Source organism: Gorilla gorilla, chromosome 11 (genome assembly GCF_029281585.2).
Source record: "Gorilla gorilla gorilla isolate KB3781 chromosome 11, NHGRI_mGorGor1-v2.1_pri, whole genome shotgun sequence".
In the NCBI taxonomy this organism is placed as follows: Eukaryota; Metazoa; Chordata; class Mammalia; order Primates; family Hominidae; genus Gorilla; species Gorilla gorilla.
The window spans coordinates 27,965,500-27,982,931 of NC_073235.2; positions in this window are offsets into that span (position 1 = coordinate 27,965,500).

Genomic DNA, 17,432 nt, shown 5'->3' on the forward strand with positions numbered 1-17,432 from the left:
GTCCCCAGCGAGTGCAGGTGGCAGAGAGGAGGTGCAAAATCATTGCTCCAGTTGAGAAGAATCAGTGACTTCATTCAATCACTTGTGAGAATAACGGGACATCATCAGTTTAGACTGGCAGTTCTCAATCTTTAGCATGTATCAGAATCACCTAGAGGACTCGTTCAAGCATGGATTGCAGGGCCATGCTCCAGAGTTTCTGTCTCCCAGATAATGCTAATGGAATCGTAGTTTGAGAAACACTTGTGTAGTCCATCCAGGCTACACCAATCAGTGTTCATTCCTTGGGCGGAGACAGGGCTCCCCTTCCTGGAAGCTTGTGGATTCGAGGTGGAGGATAGCTCTCTGTATACAATCTGTGTCCCATTTGAAAATCCAAAGGGGAATGAATGTTATTAGGCAAGCATTACACAGGTTGTGCTGCTGTTCACATACGTAGACCAGGTGTGGCCAATAGACCTAACAGTCAGTAATGGACTGCAGCACAAAAAGAAGAAATCAGATGTCAGAGCAACGATTTCTGTTGTGGGAGGTTGTAGCACTACCAGGAAACCCTACTGCAGAGATTCGTGAAGGTGGAATTGGAACACAGGGTTTGGGGCTAACGACTCTCTTTCTCCTCCTCTCTGCCTCTGGCCCTGCACTCCAATCCTGCACATCAACATATTTAAGTCTTTGGCTTTCTCCACCATGTATCCAGCCATAAGTAAGAACGGAGTTGTGGACAGAGAGACTCTGCTAAGGCTGGCTGCAAGTTCATCATTCCACACAACTTTTGAATGAGGAAGTAGAGGAGAGGAGAGTGAAGAAGGAGGAACTAGAATACCTCTGCCTTCCAGGACACAGTTAGCCTTGCCATGTGGGTGAAATATTGTCCAACACAAGCTCTGAAACTTTGACCACCCCTCCTACACCTCCTTCTGAGTGTTGGGGGTGGGAGAGACGAATTACAATGATGGTTAGAAAGGAAGCATGCAGAATCAATTTAGCACAGAGAGGAGAAAAGTCTTCCTGTCCCTTAGAGATAGGCTTTTTTCCTTGTAACGGAATGGCCCTGCCTCCAGAATCACCTCTCTGTATCACGGAGCCAGACCGCACTTTCCTTTATGACCCAATTTAAGTTCTTCCTGCTTTATATTCAGTCCCTTCTACTTCATCTAAATTTTATCTTACTCTTTCCTAACTCCCTAGTCATATATTTGATTCTGTGCTGCCTTTTTTACTGTTTTATAATTTCTTTAAGGTGGGAAGTCTAATCTCTCCAACAAAACTGTATGTTCTTCCAAAAGTACCAGGGGGCTATTTTTCTATTGGTTTCCTTCATTTCAGACCGATGTAGTATCTTCTAGTAGCCACATTCATTCCTAAAGTGCAAGATGGCATCACATAAAACTCATGGTGGTCAGAGACAAAGCTACGGAGCAGCATTCCCTGAAACCTTACCTTACCATGCCTTCACATACCAGTGCGACATGGGCTATTTAGTAAACCCTTCTGTTAGAAAGGGGATAATGATTGTTTTCAGAGTTAGACATTATATATATATATATATATGGCCTGAAACTAAACCTTGCCAAAAGTAGGACTTAATAAATGGTAACATTTCTCATAATCATTAAAAGGTTAACATATAGATGTACCCTTTGGTTAAACACTGACTCATCTACTCTAACCAACCTATGCTTCACATCTTATCCTAACTCTCTTCATTCTTCCAGATATCCACCTCAAAGCTAATTATTTCCATTATAAACCTGCTCTATTCTTCATACATATCTCTGTCTTTTTACTGGTTCTTTTTTTTTTTTTTTTTTGAGACGGAGTCTTGCTGTGTTGCCCAGGCTGTAGTACAGTGGTGCCATCTCGGCTCACTGCAACCTCCACCTCCCGGGTTCAGGCGAATCTCCTGCCTCAGCCTCCCGAGTAGCTGGGACTACAGGTGCATGCCACCACACCCAGCTAATTTTTGTATTTTTGGTAGAGACGGGGTTTCACCATGTTGGCCAGGATGGTCTCCATCTCTTGACCTCGTGATCCACCCACCTCGGCCTCCCAAAGTGCTGGGATTACAGGTGTGAGCCACTGTGCCCGGTCTTTATTGGCTGTTTCTAATCTTGACTTCCTCTTTATTCTGAACTAAGTTCTGGGATACAAGTGCAGAACTTGCAGATGTGTTACATAGGTAGGCATGTGCCATGGTGGGTTTCTGCACCTATCAAGCCATCATCTAGGTTTTGAAAATGAATCTTTATGCCAACCTTCTGACCTTCTCTGACAGCATGCCTCCCAGTGGGGTTCAGCCCACTCCCTTACCACTAGGAGGACCCTCCTACCTCAATGTCCCTGATACATTCACATTGAAATCAATTCACATTAAAAATGGGACCTCAAGACCCTAAGCATCCTTAAGTTACTTCTGACATCACAGTACAATTGTTCTTCCAACTCTAAACCTAGCCAGAAAAACTGAAGTACAGCCATGTAGGTAGAAATCTGTAAGCTGAGGCATTGAGTGTGTGTTTGGAAGGTCAGCTCTCACTCAAACACATGCCTCTGCAACTTCTCCATCTACCATTATTCTCCTATTCTCTACGGGAAACCCCTGCCAGCATGCCTTTGGTCTCAGCAAGTAGGCTCCTATTTTTGTCTCTGGCTAATATCTGTCATTATGCTTGGGCTTCTGTTGGTAAGTTCTTAATTTAGGTCTTGCACTGCACCTGGAGGATCAATCCGTGTGGTTTCACAGGAACTGAGAAGTCTTTAGAATAGAATAGAACATGAAGTTGGCAAGCTGTTCTGTGACCAGGAATAAAGAAATCCTGACAAGTTTACTCTGTATAACATTTCTAACTTTCCCACATTTCTCAGTCTTCCAACTTATCCAGGAGATATGTCTCTATCTGAAATATTCAGAACAAAGAGACCTAGAATGTAGCTCAAGCATAAATCTCTGAAGATTAGATAGGATCCCAGAGCTTCCATATACTTTAGCTCATGGGTTTTGTATATAAGGGAGTTGTTTATAGTACAACCTTCACTCAAAAAATTCATTCACTTTTCTTATATACTCTTCTTTTAAACTTCAGAACCTGACATCCCAACCCATATGCAACTAGAAAAAGAAAGTTAGAAGATATAGTAATCTTTTCAGAAGTTTGCCTTCTGATAACAAGGAAAGACAGCTGACAGGAAAGTAAGAAGACAGATTAAGTATGAAAATAAGATATAAGAATACAAAATTCAAAGGAATGACAGTAATTATATTCAGAAGCTTTCCCAGCCTTGCCAATGTTCCCATCAACGCTCATTATGTCCTTTTTGACGGTTACAACTACCTCCTACTGGTTCTGCCTGCGTCTTCCTTCACTCTAGTTGATTCTCTTTGTGTTATTCGAGTTATCTACTTGCAAAAGAAATTATAAGCTACACTTATTTTAGTGCCTCTGTTGTACTACTTTTGCCGTCAGGACACTGTTTTAAAATATAACCTGGCCGGGCGCGGTGGCTCACCCCTGTAATCCCAGCACTTTGGGAGGCCGAGGTGGGCGGATCACGAGGTTAGGAGATCAAGACCATCCTGGCTAACACGGTGAAACCCCATCTCTACTAAAAAATACAAAAAAATTAGCCGGGCATGGTGGCAGGTGCCTGTAGTCCCAGCTACTGAGGAGGCTGAGGCAGGAGAATGGCATGAACCCGGGAGGCAGAGCTCGCAGTGAGCTGAGATTGAGCCACTGCACTCCAGCCTGGGCGACAGAGCAAGACCCCGTCTCAAAAAATATATATATATATACATATATATATGTATATATATATGTATATATATATGTGAGTATATATATATAAAACCTGGGATTTTGTTTTTATTCAACTATGGAGAGGTTAACAGGTATCAAAGAAATGACTTTCATTGAAAAGATAGTTTGTTACCCACAGATCCCAAGAGAAGGGAGTGTGCCATGCCATGCCCGGCCACACAGAAAAGCCCCAGGGAAGGCCAAGAGGCAGTAGGAACAGGGCAAAAATAAAGGCAGGAGTCTTTATTGTGGTTTTCACAGGAAGGAATGGGTAAGGCAGGGTCAAACAAGTTTAGGATTAAATAATTTGAATAATTTGGGCAGGCTGTGGCCTATAGGGGTGGTTCCTGGTTGTCCAGTGCTTGGCTCTGGGGTGATTTGAGACAACGGTGTAGTGTCCTAAACTATAGGATCCTGATAAAAGGAGGGAGGTGGGGGTACAGAGTCAAAGGCATTCTCACAGACAAGTAGCTAACTATCTCCAGGAATTCACTAGTCTTGGAAGGGGTAGTCTCTCCTGGTTCAGGCTCAAAGTGTCAAAGCATCATAAAAATAAAAGCAAAAAACATAATTAACACAGACAGAATTCAGACTTTTTGGTTGGGATCTGAGGCCATTCACACTTGGCCTTTGACCATCTCTGCCAGCCTCATTCCCAGTCACTTCCAGGACACCCAGGTTCCAGCCACAGCCCCCTCCCCCACCTTCCACAGGCCACCCATGCCCTTTCCACTCCTGTGCTTTTTTTCATAGTGTTCCACACATCGGGAATGTTTTTCCTCACATTCTTCACCTAGCAAACTCATCTGGAGCCTTCACAAATCTGCTCAGATTCCCTGAGTCCCTATGGCACATGTACACCCTCCTTCCTGTCATCTCTCATTTGACTTGGCTTATAGCTCAGTTAGAGTCACTGCTTAATAAGTTGTGTGTCAGTTATCTGTTAACATGTGTGTCTCCACCATCAATACAGGAGCCCATAGAGACTGTCCTATCTTGACTCCCCAGTGACTAGCACCATGTATTAGACATCATAGGCACACGCCTAATAGTGGTTGAATGCATGGCAGACTTCAATTCTTTCACAGGGAACCAAGAAGCCATACAGACTTAAATAGCTTCCAACGGTATTAGGTTATGGTAAAGCTGCTTGGCTTCACAGTAGGATTTTAGAAATTCAGATAAAATCTGATAATAATAGGATTTATTAGTAAAGCCAGAAATCATCCTTATTCTTGGGAATCTGATTGGATTTGACTTTGGAAAGCTGATTTTTTGGAATGAAGCCCTAATTCATCCCCATCTCATAATTCAACTAAAATGTTTATGCGTGGTTAAAAGGGAAGAAGAGGAGAAGGTTACTTTAAGTACAGGTTGAATCTGTTGGAACTAATTGTAACTAATGCTCTGCTTTATTTAAATTGTGAGGTGAGAGAAGTTTACCTTGTTGGTAGATGAAGAACTCTAGGGATCACCATGCAGAGGAGAGAGAGAGATTTGGGAGGGCAAGCGGTCTTTTCCATCGCCACTGAAATCATACCATGTAGAGAAAGTCTAACTTTGTCTTGAATTATTGAACATAAAGCAACCAAATGTTAGTTTAATCCTTCTTAGCTCCTCCCAAGACCTGTTAATAGAGAATGATGATGTATGATATTGCCAGGATGACACTATACAATTCTTGTGTTTTCTCAAATGGGGGAATCTGCACCCCAGTTTATATGAGATTCTCTCCTGAAGCAGTTTGCAAGCAAGTTCCTGTTCACCTAGAGCAGATGCTGACCCCCTAGGACCAGAGTATTCACTTCTGTGAAAGTGTCAGAGAACTTTACACACATACACACATATGTATGCATGTATGTACTATATATGTTTTATGTAGTTATGTGTGTGGAGAGAGAGAGGGAAGGAAAGAGAGACTGACAGAGAGACGGAGTGAGGTTGTAAGCATACCTCTAAATCTATTTCCAAATCTCTTCAAAATAATTTAAAATTTTTAAGCAAACCTACTCTTCTATATTAGCCTGAGAATTCATGTGACTTGAGATGTTTGAAATAAGGTATAAAAGAAATTTTAAAACATACAGTGATTTTGTCTACATAGTTTGCCTTTCTTGACAAGAATCTCATAAGCCAAAGTGCGGTTTGCCCTGTGGTCATGGAGAACGCACTATCAGTGAGGACTCTGCTGAAAAAAGAAGACCCAGCTTGACCTCACGAAGCTCACTCTGGGAATTGTGGCATTTGACACCTCACCTCCAGCTTCCTCCAGTGCCACACTCTCCCCAAATAGTGAGAGTCCATCCAACTTGGTATGACACCATGCTTAAGTCAGGAGCAAACGGCCAATTGTTTTCATAATTGCTTTCCCCCTGAAGTATCTGTAAACACAGGTGATTTGTGAGAGCAAAAGGAGATAATTAAATGCTGGAATATATTTGATTTATTGAGCATGGGATTATTTCTGACATTTATTGGTGACTCAAAGAAAGTCCAGAGCTAGAAAATATGTGCTCATTGCTTTGTAAGATGTATATATAAGACAGGAGGACATGGCCCAAGGCAAAGGTGACACACTGGAAGTTTTCCTTCAGCTCCCCTTCACCTGGGGGTCGTGTCAGCTCTGCTCACTTAAGCATGAGCTCTTCACATGAGCCAGCACCTCGTCTGCCTTCTCCTCACAGACTTCTCTCAACCCAATCAGAAAACAATGTTTTTACTTTCACCTGAAAAGAATTCCAAATTTACAGGGAAAAAAATCATAAAAACGAAAACAGTATAAAGAATACCTATATATAATTTACTCAGATTCATCTATTGTGAGCCTTTTGCCGCATTTATCATTTGCTCTGTCTATGTATCTATTATCTTTTTAATTTGAGGGTACATCACAAACATCAGCCCCTTTCCTCTAAATACTTCAGTGTGCATTTCCCAATAATAGAAATACGCCCTTAAACAACACAGTACAATGATCAACTTCAGTAAATTCCACACTGATGCAGTACTTTCATCCAGCCTACCGTTTTGATCTAATTTTGTCAGTTGACCCAATAATGTCCTGTATAGGATTGTTCGCCTCTGATACAGAATCTGGTCTTGGGTCAAGTGCAGCCTTAGTTGTCACATCTCTTTGCCCTCCTTTAATCTATGGCATTTCTATAACTTTTCTTTGATTTTTATGACATTGTCATTTTCGAAGAGTATAATCTCCCCTCTTGGTTTAAATACAGTGTTTCCCATTTTGTCTGTGTCTAATGTTTCTTCACGATTGCAGGAATACCTGGGAGATATTGTGAGCTTGGTTCCAGACCATGGCAATAAAGCAAATATTGTAATGGAGCAAGGCACACAATTTTTGTGGTTTCTCAATGCATAAAAAAGCTGTTTACACTACACTATAGTCTATTAAGTATGCAATCACATTATGTCTAAAAAACAGCGTATGTGCCATACTTAAAAAATACTTTATTGCTAAAAAATGCTAATGATCATCTGAGCCTTCAGCGAGTCATAATCTTCTTGCAGGTGGAGGGTCTTGCCTCAATGTTAATGGCTGCTGACTGATCAGGGTGGTGGTTACTGAAGGTTGGGGTAGCTGTGGCCATTTTAAAATATAAGACAACAATGAAGTTTGCTGCATCCATTTCACAAAAGATTCCTCTGTAGCATGCGATGCCCTTTTATAGCATTTTACCCACAGTAGAACTTCTTTCAAAATTGAAGTCAATTCTCTTAAGCCCTGCCACTACTTTATCAACTAAGTTTATGTAATATTCTAAATCTCTTGTTGTCGTTTCAACAATGTTCACAGCGTCTTCACCAGGGGTAGATTTCATCTCAAGGAACCACTTTCTTTGCTCATCTATAAGAAGCAACTCCTCATCCATTCAAATTTGATCATGAGATTGCGACAATTCAGTCACATCTTTAGGCTCCACTTATAATTCTAGTTTTCTTGCTATTTCCACTACATTTGCAATTACAATAGTACCATCAGAAATCACTGATCACAGATCACCATAAAAGGTATAATAATAATGAAAAAGTTTGAAATATTGCAAGAATTTCCAAAGTGAGACAGAGACACCAAGTGAGCACAAACTGTTCAAAAAATTACACCAATAGATTTGCTCAACACACAATTGCCACAAACCTTCAATTTGTAAAATATGCAGTATTTGCAGGGTACAATAAAGTGAAGCACAATAAAATGAGATATGCCTGTATATTAAGGTCTTGCATCCTTAAAATACTGAAAAGTTGATGTCATGTTCCTCGTATGGTATCACACCTGTGGGTCCAACTGTCTCTCAGAGGTAATGTTAATTTTGATCACTCAAAGAATGTCCCAATTTCTCCACTGTATATTGTTTTTATCCTTGCAACATCTAATAAGTACTTTATATGGAGACATCTTATGGAAATATCCTGCCCATCATCAAAACTTCCCTACCTTTGGCACCCATCCATGATTCTTGCCTGATGCAATCTTCATCATGCTATCACAAAATGATTTTTTTTCAACTCCATCATTACCTACACATGTAACAATTATATTTCATGGTCTATTATAATTCCTCCCTACAATTTTGGGGGTTTTTTTTGAGACAGGGTCTCACTGTGTCACCCAAGCTGGAGTGCAGTGGCACGATCTTGGCTCACTGCAGCCTCCACCTACCAGGTTCAGCCTCTCAAGTAGCTGGGACTACAGGTACATGCCACCACACCTGGCTAATTTTTGTATTTTTAGTAGACATGGGGTTTCGCCATGTTGGCCAGGCTGGTCTTGAACTCCTGGCCTCAGGTAATCTGCCTGCCACGGCCTCCTAAAGTGCTGAGATTACAGGTATGAGCCACCGTGCCTGGCCTATCCTCTCCACAATTTATTATCTATCTATCTAACTACCTATCATTTATCTATGTATGCTAACTAGTAAATTCCTATTTTAAATGGTTTGTAATTCATTATGGCACTCAATTATTTGATACTGAAATTGTCCCATATTTGGCCTGTGAGACACTCTTCAAATTGTATCATATTTCCCTGTAACATGTCTCCATCATTATCATTTTTTTAAACACTTCTTACTCTCTGGCAGACAAAATGTTCCAAGTTCATTTTGCACCTACCTTGCCAAGACATTTCTCTGTTGGGCCCGGCTTCATTTTAAAGGGAATAGGATTAGAGACCAAGATCTGATAATTAGATGTGCTCATTGTTGCTAGGATGACTTTGTTTTTGGCTCTTTGAGCAGACAGAAATAGGAAACAGCCACATATTTTTACACATATGCATGCAGACATATACAAATATGCATTCATGCATGCATACACATGTGTGTATTTGTATGTGCACCTAAACATACACATTTTAGAAATCCTGAGTCCATACCAATGCCTTCCATTTTGATCCACATTCTTTTTTTTCTTTTTTTTTTTAGATGGAGTCTCGCTCTGTTGCCATGCTGAAGTGCAGTGCTGCAATCTCGGCTCACTGCAACCTCCACTTCCTGAGTTCAGGTGATTCTCCTGCCTCAGCCTCTCGAGTAGCTGGGACTACAGGTGCGTGCCACCATACCCAGCTAATTTTTGTGTTTTCAGTAGAGACTGGGTTTCACCATGTTGGCCAGGATGATCTCGATCTCTTGACCTCATGATCCACTGGCCTCCTAAAGTGTTAGGATTACAGGCTTGAGCCACCGCACCTGGCCTCGATCCACATTCTTATGTCCCTTCTATATGGAGAACACTGGCTCTCAGCAGCCTCACGGTGTCTCACTTGTTCAATCTTATATTACATCTAAACTAGCTCTAGAATTGTTTTTTCCATAAAACTAAAATCAACCAACCGACTCAAGAGCACAGAATATTTGTGTGCTGCCCCCCTGCGAACACACACACAGCCCACCTGCTCCAGATTCATGATATACAGTCACATACTGTGACCCAGTTATTTGGATTAGTTCTTTTCTTGTTTGTTTTTCTTCCCCTTCAGTATTTTTAGGGTAGTCATTAACTATAATTAAGTTCACTTGTTTCCATTTTCTTTGTTTCCTGTTTCGCCTTTTTTCCATTCTTATTGATTTTATTTTAATTGTTGAGTGTGTAGCTTATCATCAGCCTTTAAAATGTCAAAACATTATAAAAGTTACGCTCAGAAAAGTGTCATTCTCTCGTGTACCCTTCCAGCCCACACCCCTTCCTGCTGTCTTCTTGCAGGTAATAAACTCGATTTTTAAAAATTTATTCTCCCTCTGTTTCTTTTAGATGGAGTCTTTTACCTAAGCCTTTTTTGTCCTGAGATGCAGAATGGAAGAAGAGTGCCAACACTCTTCAGGGTACCAGGCATCTCTCAACCCTCACAGCATCTCCAGGAGGGAAGCCACTGTCTCAGCCCAAGATAATGACATCTTCACCTGGACCAATGCTATTTATCCTGGAATGAGAAGGAGTGGATTTGGCACATCTTCAGAATTTGGGCTAGGAGGTCCAGAGATTGTAATGATGCAGAGCCTGAGTGTCTGGGGCTGGAAACTCTGCAAGTCCAGCCACTCTGACACCGTGGCCATGCCTTAGGAGAATAGTTTTATAGGAAGTAAAAAGAAATAGAAAAGCTAGGTCACAAACGTGTTGTACCTTCAGGAGCCAAGATCTGTGGTGGCACACCACCAGCTGAATAATCTAACAGTGTGGAAAAGGGTTTCCTCGTTCAGACCCAACTTCCAGCTCCAACTGCAGCCTTAGGCTCCCCAGCCCTATCTGTAGGGGAGAAAGATGGCACCTGGTTCCCTGGCCACCAGGCTTCCATGGTCATCCAGCAGGGACAAACAAGATCCCATGAACGACCAGACCACCTGGGTGGTAACAGAGACACCGTGTGGTCATCACAATAGGCAAGAGAACTGGATGGCCTGCCAACTACATTCCCTCCCTTGGAGGTGACAAGAACCAGAGGTGACTTCTTGAAATAAGTAAACTCATGTAGATGCCTTGAAGTTGCCCAGTGGGAGGATCATAAGGACAGAGAATGACATTCCCATAATAGAATGGGTGGGGGCGATTATGAATCATTTGAGTATTGTGAAGAATGTGATCTCATTTTGTACCCAAGCCAGTGAGTATCATGCCAGTTTTCTATATGAGAAAACAGGCTAGGCTGGGCATGGTGGCTCATGCCTGTAATCCCAGCACTTTGGTAGGCTGAGGCGGCTGAGGTGGGTGGATCACCTGAGGTCAGGGGTTTGAGACCAGCCTGGCCAACATGGCGAAACCTGTCTCTACTAAAAATACAAAACTTAGCTGGGCAGAGTGGCAGGCGCCTGTAATCCTAGCTACTCGGGAGGCTGAGGCAGGAGAATCGCTTGAACCTGGCATGATAAGCAGAGGTAAAGAGTGATGAAGAGGAGCTAGGAGCACACTGAGGGGGCCCATGGGGTCAAAAGTGGTCCCTGGGTCCAAGCAAACTTGCAGAAAGAGAACAGGAGGTGGTTGTTGAATACTGTTGGGATCTCCTGCTGGCTAGGAGCTCCAATGCTTCTCATTAAATTCTTACAGGAAATGTATGAGGTAGGTAGTACCCACGTACCTGCCTCATGAGCAGCAAATGGAACCTCACAGAGGTGAGCGTGTTGCCGCAGCTAGCTATAGAGGGAGGCAGGATGCCACACCAGCCATCCTGTTGGCTGCAGATCATCCGCCCCTGCTCCACTTTCCAGCCTTGGGGGAGAGGGTAGTGAGCGGTGGCAGCTGTGAAGATACCACACAGGGCTCCCCTTCTCTCTGGACTTTGAGACGTTACCACGTAGAAGGGGCCCCTGGCTCTTCTATTAAGGTTTGTCTTTTATTCTCTACCCAGTTTTGTGGGAAGTAAAATATGACATTTGGTTAATTAATTTTTCAGATCTACAAGGCCGATGTAGGAAAGGCTGTAAATTAAACAATTCTCATTTCCATAACATTGCGGTCCAAAGGGTATCGCGTTATGATGCATCCCTGAAGCAATGATGCATAGCTTCTATTAAACCAAGGCCTGCATGCAAAAGCCCCTTGCCCTGCCTTGTGATGAAGTTAGGCATGTGAAACAGAAAAATAATTGGACGTGTTTATCTCCCGATTTTTTTGTCTGAATCTACTCAACAGGGCTGTCAGGGACTGTTCCCCAAGACAGGTCTACTGTATGAACAAAAAGATAAAATTTAAAAGGCCATTTACTATATAATCTCCACCTCATTCCGAGATGGGAAGTGGCTCACCACCGTACATGCAGTAGGGCAGGATGGGAACAGAGGAAGAGAAAGGGAGGAGGAGAACACAGCAGAGGGCAGGAAATTATGGCTGGGGCCGCGGTGTACAAATGAAGGCAAAAGTGAGCCCAGTGCCCGAGCAGAGGAAGGTTTGGAAGTAGCTGGATGGCAGTTTAAAGGGCATGAGGACAAGGTGAGACTCACAGGCACAGGGACAAAACTGAGTGAGAACTGCAGAACTGAGGAGGGGCTTAGTTTCTGAGCTGTTTTATTGTTTGACCAGTGTGTGGTCACAGCAGGCTTGGGGTTTGAGTAATGGGAGAAGGAGACAATCAGACCCATGTGCACCCTGAGGGCAGAGAGCAAAGGTTAATTACAGGTCAGGGGCTCGGGCCAGGGGGCTTCAGGGTCAGGCAGGTTGCAAAGGCGAAAGCAAGGCTTGGAGTGGAAGAGGGCCTTAGCCATTCCTCATTAGGGTCAGCACCACAAGCAACGGCCAGTGCTGAAGAAGCCAGGGTAGCCCAGGAGCCTGCAGAGGACTGGAAGGCTAAAAGTCAAGCCAGGAGAAAGAGGCAGAGGGGCAGGCCAGGCCAAAAGAATGCATATGGAGCCCAAGCCACAGAAACACAGGTGGCCACACTGCCTGATGCATCCTGCCAGGGCCTGCGGTGATGCAGGGCTGGAACAGAGGATGAGGAAGCAAGGTGCAAGACATTTCCCAATGCAGAAAACCAGCTGAGTGCCCTTCATTAACGGGGTGTATATAGTGAGTGGAGGCAGAAAAATAACAAATTTAGGCAATACAAATATGTGCCTGGCGATATACCGGCTTCTGGAAATATTAAAATAGGTAAGACTGGGCCCCTGCCGTGCATTAGGAAATTAAATGTGACCTCAGCTAATTGCAGCAATTGTTCTGAGCACACAGAGGAGGGAGACACTACTTCTACCTGGGGGAATCAGGGAAAACTTCTGAGGACATTATACTTGGACCACATCTGGTAAAATAACAGGGAATTTTTTTTTCTTTTTTCTTTTTTCTTTTTTTTTCTTTTTTTTTTTTTTGAGACTGAGTTTTGCTCTTGTTGCCAGGCTGAAGTGCAATGGTGCGATCTCAGCTCACCACAACCTCCACCTTCAGGGTTCAAGCGATTCTCCTGCCTCAGCCTCCCGAGTAGCTGGGATTACAGGCATGTGCCACCACGCCCAGGTAATTTTGTATTTTTAGTAGAGATGGAGTTTCTCCATGTTAGTCACGTTGGTCTCGAACTCTGGATCTCAGGTGATCCACCTGCCTCGGCCTTCCAAAGTGCTGGGATTATAGGCATGAGCCACCATGCCCGTCCAATAACAGGGAATTTTTCTAGGAGAGAGGGGAAAGAGAGGAAGGACATTTTAGATAGAGGAAAGTATATGTTGTAGGTATACAGTCCTAGAAGGATTAATGTATGTTCACTGGACTCACCCATGGTGGGAAAGTCAAACTCGACATTTTAGGAAAAAAACATTCACCAGAGTAGAAACAGAACTCTCAGTTATCCAAATCATTCTATTACCTAGAGTTCAATTCTATAAACAGGCTGTTCCAGAAGTATTTCTCATCATTATTTATAAGTATTAAAACATATGTGGAGAGCATTTCATTATCAATATCTTGGAGTAAATTCCAGGGTAAGTGCACTAAAAATCATGTCTTTTCTGCAGGACTTCTCAGAGCTTTTAACATATTAATATGCGTTTTGAACTTCAAAGAGAGAGTGTAGCATTAAGCATTTCTCATTCCAAAGATGCAAGCATGTTTTTTTTTTCAGCTCAAGCATAAATGGGATGTCTAGGAAACTGTGGCTTAAACATTCCAATTAATCTAAGCCTTAAAACATAGGTAGACAAATACCTCTGAAGGCCGGTGTCTCCCTTTATTGTAACTTGTAAAGCTTTGTCCGCGGTTTTCATATTACATGGTAATGCTTTACATGTTGTTTCTCCCAAGATCTGTGCTGTCCAGTATGGTGGTCACTAGCCACACACAGCTATTGTGCACTTGAAATGTGGCTGTACCATTGTGATGTGCTATGAGTTACTAGCAAGTTCCTAGGAATGCATATGTGCCTTGCTCTCTATTTCCATCACACAGCACTGCCACAAGCCATGAACTACTTGAGTGTGGAGATCTTAGTCATCCGTGTATTCTTGATGCTTAACAAATGTCCTTTCATATAGTAGGCATTCAATAAACATTTGCTGAATGAAAAAAATTGAATGTAAATAACTGGAACCCTGTACCTAAACTACTTGTTACACATTAAATCTGATGCAAGGTGTTTGCCCTCATTTTCTGACTTTCATTTTGCAAAGCCTGTTTCTGCTTATTTATAAATGACCTCTTTACTGAAGTGAATATATTATTTGCATGTATGCAATTAATCCACTAAATTGTTTTAACATATCCAGAAAGCTAGCTTTCCAAGCCATAACATTCCCTTTTTAAAAAAAATACAGGATTCTGGGTTCCAACACGATTTACTGCCTTTGGGAAGCCTGCACAGTGGCATCTGACAGCTCATGTGGCTACCTGACCTCCTTCACCTCCTGTGTTTTCACTTCTGGCCTCATCTCCCTTGTTCCTCTTGCCCCCAAGACAACCACTTTCTGAAAAACAATCGATAACTCCCCGATCTCCAAAGCCTGTTCTTGTACTCGCAGTTCTAGGGTTTCTGAAGCATTAACTTCTTTCAAGCAACTTCCAAATTCTGTAATGCCCCACCTTCTGAGTGATGCTCTTACTTCATTCTGCTCTACCTCCTCCGTATACCCTCCGAAGGCTTTCTTCTCTCTATTGCCTCGTTGCCCTCACAGTGATTTTCTTGGTAGCTGGGCAAGTCTGGCAATCTTTAAAACAGAGATAACAGACTCTGCCAGATGACCTCCGGGCACGGTGAAAGTTAAACAGGATAATGAAAGTAAAGAGCTGTGTAAACTGCCAAGTGTGAATAGGTATGAAGGGTGATTCTTACTAAATTGGAATGGAATGAAGCAAGGCACTTCACTCCTTTTTTCCTGAAGTTCTGAGTCTTCCTACTCCTTTAAAGAACATTTAAACCCATCTCAATGTACCTAGAGATGAACCGTCAAGACTGCTTAGTATTTTCACCGATCAAATGGATAATTCCATCCTTTCTACTTTCCTTCTTTTCTACTTGACATCTGATTTAGAGAAGAGTGTGGAAACTTACAGTAATGAGTGAAGCTTCTTCTCTACTCTTCCAAATATCCTACTGCCCTTATTATTAGTCAACTAATATAATATAACTAATAAGAACTAACACAGAGAAGTATATTTTACTTTTAATTAGTTATAATTATTACCTAGTACTTGAAATTTAATATATTCTTTCCCTCCCTCTTTGCATTGGTTATGTGGATTTTAGTACAATGTTTAACTTGAGGCCACACAGAACAGTGATTTCATGCTGGAATGTTGACCCGGATCGACTAAGGTTTTATTGTAGATTACAAAACTGCCCACGATTGGCCTTATTTTTTCCTATCCCATCAAGAGGTGGAGTCTGTTTCTCCACCCCTCGAATTGGGGTTGGCCACATGACTTGCTTTGGCCAAGGGAGTATCAGTCACCCTGATATAAGCACAGGCTTGAAAAATAATTTATCAGTGACATTTGTCCTCTTACTGTTTCAGGGATGCTTTGCCTCCCACCAAGTGAAGAAGCTTGAGGAAGCACACGATAAATGTATTGCCCTGTCACCCTTATCATTTCAGCCAACTGCCTGACCCATGAGGCCACCCTAGATCACCCACTCACTGGCCCACCCACCAGCTGATCACGGACCCATGAGAGAACCAGAAAAACTGCCCAGGAAACCAACAAAATATGTAAGCTAAACAAGTGGCTATTGTGATAGGCTGCTGAGTTGTGGGGTGGTTTGTAATGCAGCAAAAGGGAACTGATACAGGAGCAACTACCTAGACACAGGGCATTAACCATGCAACTGGGTGATGTATAGAGTCTGAAAACACATTGGAGAAACTGGTAGAGAGAACTGCACATTCTCAGTGATGGCTGGTGATGGCCACCACTGATGGTGGTCATCAAACTGATGAGGAAACTGCTATGGCAACTAGAAAAAGAGCAACACATGCTGTGTCATAAAGCAGTTTGTAAAGCTGTTACCTGGAGTAAATTGAGGAATACCACACATACCTTAAAGCTTTCTGATCTGGCTAAGCAGATCTCTAGACAGAATGTTGTAGTGTCAGCTGGTTCCAGCTATGTATGGTATAGTATTGCAAGAAAGAACTGTTTCATCGGCAAAAGTTACTGCACATATTGAGGGACACGCACTTGTTGAAGACTTCTGGATTTAATATCATGTCTAGCAAATAGCTTGTCACCAAATACCTTGTTATAAGAAAATTCAGAAAAACGTTAAGGTCATTGTAATAGGAAAAGGGCCACTGGATTGGACAAAAAAGTAACTGAAATTGCTCAAAATACCAAAAGGCTCCTGTCCCCTAACTTATCTATTGCCATCAGCAGTGTTCAAGGGTTTCCCTCTCTCTGGACCCTCTCCGACACTTGTTATCTTTCATCTTTTTGATAATAGCCATTCTAGCAGGTATAAAGTGATATCTCATTGTGGTTTTGATTTGCATTTTCCTAGTAATTAGGGATGTTGAGCATTTTATTCATATACCTGTTGGCAATCTGTGTGTCTTCTTTTGAGAAATTTCTGCTCAATCCCTTGCCTATTTTTAATGTGGGTTTTTTTTGCTGTTAAATTGAAATTATTAAGTATATTGAATATTAACTTACCAATGTATGGTTTGCAAATATTTTCTCCTATTTTATAGGTTGTCTCTTGACTTTGTTAATTGTTTCCTTTGCTGTATAGAAGCTTTTTAGTTTGATGCAACCCCATTTGTCTATTTTTGCTTTTGTTACCTGTGTTTTTAGGATCATATTAAAAAAAAATCGTTACCCAGAGCTATGTCAAGAAGCTTTTCCTCTATGGTTTCTTCTAGCCATTTTACAGTTTCAGGTCTTACATTTAAGTATTTAATTTGTCTTAAGAAGATTTGTGTATATTCTCCTCCATGTGGATATCCAATTTTCCCTACACTGTTTATTAAGGAGACTATCCCTTCCCCATTGTATTCTTGGCAACTTTGTCAAAGATCAGTAGACCATAAATGTGTGGATTTATATTAAATATCTGGGCTGGCTTTTCTCTTTTATTGGCCAGTGTTATTCTGCTAGGAATTCTATACCTCTGTAATGTATTTTGAATTCAGGAAGTGTGATGCCTCCAGCTTTGTTCTTGTTCAAGTTTGCTTTGACTATTCAAAGTCTTTTGTGGTTCCATATGAATTT